The sequence below is a fragment of the Corylus avellana genome, unplaced genomic scaffold, assembly GCF_965113065.1.
Source record: "Corylus avellana unplaced genomic scaffold, dhCorAvel1.hap1.2 HAP1_SCAFFOLD_52, whole genome shotgun sequence".
Lineage (NCBI taxonomy): Eukaryota > Viridiplantae > Streptophyta > Magnoliopsida > Fagales > Betulaceae > Corylus > Corylus avellana.
In genome coordinates this window covers 35,001-40,131 of record NW_028290488.1, presented here as the reverse complement: position 1 = coordinate 40,131, position 5,131 = coordinate 35,001, and the positions used below count along the sequence as shown (strand labels likewise).

At 45.1% G+C, this 5,131-nt stretch overlaps 1 non-coding gene across 1 annotated transcript; it reads left to right on the top strand.

The window, feature by feature from the left end:
- The first annotated feature begins 1,375 nt into the window (after window positions 1-1,375).
- On the top strand, window positions 1,376-1,447 carry TRNAE-UUC (transfer RNA glutamic acid (anticodon UUC)). Its single transcript has one exon. It is a non-coding gene; the product is annotated as a tRNA-Glu (tRNA).
- The last annotated feature ends 3,684 nt before the right edge of the window (window positions 1,448-5,131 follow it).

Sequence of the window (5,131 nt, the reverse complement as noted above, 5' to 3'; positions counted from 1 at the left end):
CTATCTACGCAATTCTCTGTCTTCGTTCGTGATCATGTTGGGCGAAAGGTAGTTGTAGAGGATCGGCTGTGAAACGGCGATTCCCCCCTTTCCATTGAAGTAGGGAGGGCCTCCTTCCCCACCATTCCGGCCGATTATTTTTAGGGATTTTACCGATGCTGAAGTGCTTACCAAGCCACCTACTTGAGAAGCTAGTCGCCAGAAAGAAGCGACGAGGAAGCGAAGCTGTCTACGAAGCTTTGCTCCCCCCCTGTAGTCGTAGTACTCGGCTCGTCGCTACTTTGATTCAAAAGGTAACCGACGGTTCCCGACTTTCTCCGGTTTCCGCAACCGTAATCATTTGTCACTCCGATTACTTCATCCATAAATCTTTTTTTATTATTTCAATAGCGGTACGCTCTAAAAAAAAAGTCAAGGATAAGCTTGCATTCTAGAAGCGGTAGCTTCCTGCCTCCTTCATCCCTACTGCCTCCTTCGGTGATAAGCTCCCTTCCCTTTTCTAAAATGCCTGATTGGTCTGCCTCAGCAAATGTACAAAGTGGAGCTGCCCGCTGTTTGGCTGACCCTCTTCTTCCCATTCGGGTTGGGTTGACCCAGAAGTTAAGTAAGAAGGAATGGAACCACTGGAGAGTCGTCTGCAGTTCACACTTGGGCAAAGACGACTGACTTTGGAAGCGGAACACGAACCGATTTCCGCTATTCCGGGTTATTATTGAGCGTAGCGAAATCAAGGTTTATGATAAAGTCAGCGAAGTTTCTATGGTGTTCTACCTTTGCGTAGTCTCGGTCCACAGTGGAAGGCTCCGCACCTGAGCCTCGTTAGACTCAGCGGAAGTTTAAGGTGTAAGTAAAGAGAATAGAAGAAATGAAGTCCGTCCCTTAGCCTAGTCTATATCTACGACGCAACTCCGTACCGACGCCTCACTACTACTTAATTAATTAACGGCTAAGCGATTTTATAACCTGAGCTTTCCTTAGCACAAGCGCTAAGCGATAATAATTCCTTAACCAGCTGACCTTACTTCGTAACCTTAACGTACTTTCTTTCTTACTTTAGCATAGGCCTTCGCCACTTCAAACGGGCGCTCCGCCCCCTATTTTTTTTTTAATTAGAAAGAACGAGGCCTTACTTATTCTGTTCAGGGGGGATGAAAGACAAAGAAAGGGGTCAGGGGGCTTTTTGATCGGAGAAAGGGAGGGGGCGTGGTTGGTGTGTCACTGGGTCGGTGGGGGAACCCGTAGGAAGGGGGGACGACCCGCCGAATTCACATCAGAAATCGCCAACATGAACACAAACGAAATCTTGAATTGCGTATAGAAACAAAACGAACCACTTCTATTCTCGGAGCTGAGGTATATGAAGAATGGCTTTTTGGTCCCTTTCGTCCAGTGGTTAGGACATCGTCTTTTCATGTCGAAGACACGGGTTCGATTCCCGTAAGGGATAGGTACTCATTCCCGGCCGCTTTCAGTTAGTGTTCATTGCTGAGTGATCGCTCGCTATCTGGCTGGAAAAGGTGGTCCGGAAGCTTCCTCTCTCCCAGCAAGCAAGACGAGATCACCACTTCTCTCAGTAATGGACTTCCTTAAATTCTTCCTTAGCCTTAGATGTCCTTTCATAGAATAGATTCTCGAACCTCCGACAGACAGAATCTCCATGCATGCGTTCTTTCTCTCCTCCCCCCGTACCCCCTAATTCCCCCTGAAACCCCCTGAACGGGGACAGTGCAGATTATGAAGCATATCCATGAAATCTTTCTCAAATCATCTATCCTATCTCGAGAGGTGCTCTTGAATGAATGAAAGGAAGTCCATTACGGAGAGAAGTCATTATATTCTAAGTCTCTATATGAAGGACAGAACTCATATTGGATCCCTATCAATATTCAAATTCAGAATATAGAGTTCGAGCACAAATCTCCTCCTCTGCATGGTCTTCTCCGTAGGGCCGATGCGCGGACATGCTGAAAGCAAGAGGCATAACTCATTTACTAGATTGGGAAAGCCTCCAAAACAGAATGGTCCCTTCCGGCGCATCCAGCTCGGAAATGAGTAGTGTGAACCAAACCCCACCCCTACCCGCTCGTGAGCCCCAACCTCCTGCGGCGGAACTTGCTGGGGGTTTCCCTCCGGCTGCTAACGCCGGGGTTGTTCCGCCAGGGATCACTGGCGAAAGCTCCGCGAGCAACTACATCAAAAACCTCTATTCTTGACGCGAACGGACGCTTTCTTGGAACTAATTGATAGGCACTTAGTGTTATAACTATATAAACAAAGATAACAAGCGTGCGATATGCAGCATCAACCAACGGAAAAACGTAGTCGCCGCCTATGTTATAACGCATACCCAAAAGCCCTCCACCCCACCTTCCCCGAATCACTCCTGCTGTTCCATCCGTTTACGGATACCATCCTGTAAATTGAGTTGCCTGCCCTGGGTTGGTTTGGCCTATTAGCCTGGCTAGCGAAGTACGCTTTCCTTCCTTTAGTTCAAGAGTTCCGGAAGTTCAAACTCAACAAGAAAATTACATCCAGTGCAATGCAAACAACTTTGATTAGTAAGTCTTTGCTTCGGCGAATTGCTTTTTTCCTTTATTTATGGTTGAATTCTCTCTGGTGGAATTGCTGTACATGATGATGAAAATTTATCTTTTTTTGAAAATTCAAAAAGAAAAGAATTCGACGATAAGAGAAGAGGGGAAAGAAAAGCAGAAATAAGAATGAAAATAGAAGAAGAAAGATAAAGAGAAAGCAAAGCACCTATCACCCGGCCAGATAGAGAACGAGAGCTCGATCGATCAAGACTTTGGACCAGGATCGATCGTTTCGACCGGGCAGTTGATATCGAAATTCCAGATTAAAAATTCCCGGTTTTCCTTCGCCAATCAAGCGCGGGACGTACTACTGATTGATTCCAGACCAGTTTGACCGGGGAATACTTTTTATATAATAGAACGGAAAGCAAGCAAAGCGAATTCCAATGATTCGAGATCTGGATAGCGCATTGAGCTAAACAGCAGAAATTGGACCTAAAGCCCTTATCACGTAAGGCGTTTGTCCGCCGACTCCTCTATTTATAGATTTCTATTCTATGATGGACGAAATACAGCCTCGAGCTATAGTAGCCGAGCCCTATGAGAGCTAAGCTCCTCTTTTGGCTTAAGAAAGATGGTCATAAAAACGAGATCTTTCATCAGCCAGGCCAGACCAGGTGACATACTCCAGATGAGTGGCCGATCCCAAGTGCTGAGGAAGATCCAGATTCTGATTCAGATGAAGTCGCAGGCCATATTGGAATGAAAGGAAGGTAAGCCGCTTCACCTCCGTACGCCTATCCGCTCTTTTTAACAAAATGGATTTTCAGGCTTTTTACTAAAGACAAATTGCCATAGAGAGGCTATCTCAAAAGAGCTACTGCTACTATCAGAGGAGCTACTAGAAGAGCTAATATCACTCATTCACTCTTAGGAATAAAAAACCTTGCTTCCACTTCCTTAGCACAAGCGCTAAGCGATAATAATACCTTTCCAAAACAATGGAAATCCACTCTTTAACTTCAAAGCCAATCTTTGGAAAGGGAAGGGGGATCTCTTTTACAAAAAAATCGATTAAGGGATTACGCCAAACAAGCAAGGGTGGTCGTAGATCAGCTAGCATTCTCAGTTAGCTGCTTTTTTTTTAGCACAGGAGGTAATGTGATGCAAGTCTGACACTCATATTGGAAGGGACTGAACTCCTAATAAGTTGCGGAGTCATAAGGAAAGTACCAGTTGGACAGGGAGCACCCACCGGTAAAGCCATTTCTTGATCTTTCACAGCAGGCAATGGTTGATGGTAGTTCAAAAAGAGCTTCAGAAGGCTGGCCAGCACAAGAGAAAGCAGAAGGATAGCTAGAGAAGTGGGGGATTTATTCAAAAAGTGGTATCAATAAAAACAGGGAACAAGCCCAGTATAAGGCTTTGCAGGGGACCAGTTCGGAGTACTCAGTGGTGAGGAAAGCAGTAGCTTGCTTTCGACCTAAGAGGGAAGCACAAGTGGAAGATCGACTGGAAGAGAGAGGACAGAGGAAGCTTACTCCACCATCGGTGGAAGGGACCGGATCCTGATGAAACAACTTTTTCCTTGCGCCCCCTATCTTTGGAAGCAAGTGACTTTTCCTCCCAGCGAGACCAATCGCAAATGACTCATTTTTTGCTCTGTCTCTGTCTTTTTGAAAGAGCTCTGGTTTTCTCTCGGTGCGAGGGTCCGATTCTAAACCTGCCGACATATTGCCAGCCGATAAACTTGAAAGCGAGACCCTTCACTCTACTCCTACTCGAAACATCGCATGCATTGAAAAACTATTCGACAGACGGACCTAGCTGATTGATGTCATAAGCAATCTTCCTCGTATAGCAGCAGCCTGAAATCGGAAGTTCACACTCAGCGTGAAGGAAATTCTACTCTCTCTGAGCCCTCGGCACATCACCCGCCTTGCCTTAGTTCTCTTCTCGTTCAATGCTGTCTTTTCAGCGCTGATGGAAGCATGCCAAGTTGAAGAGGGACAGGGTTGAAGTTTTTTTTTTGTTAATACGGTTGTAAAAAATATGTGAATCTAATATCTAAAAAATTGGATATATATTGAACAGGTTATGTCAGAGGAGCTTGTTCCAGTATCGACATCTCTAGTTTTGGAACCTGAAACCAGCAAGATGTAGTTTGTAGATAAAATGAGTTAAGCACAGAAAGACAAACTTGTCCATTTCAAAATCTCAATTGGAGTGATTCAAAGAGTTCTAAATACTGGTCTTGAATCTTCAGGCAAACCTGGCTGCAGGGTAACAAAGTCTAGGCCTCTTACAGGAGGTGGTCATAGCGAGGAAGCTCATTGATGATGAATCAGGCGGCGAATGAAAGCTAGGATCCATGGGGGCTGCTGGACTGATGAAGAGAAAATTTCCTGTCAAGAAGGTATTATTATCGCTTAGCGCTTGTGCTAAGGTGACTAGATAAAAAAATGGAAAGTCCAATGTAATTCGTCAGTGTAAGGAAATCAAATCAAGGTGATTGTTGTCATATCTTGCGTTTGCTACGCATAGACATTTAAGTGAGAAAAGCAGAAGATGAGAATTGTTGCTGCTTTCATATTGTG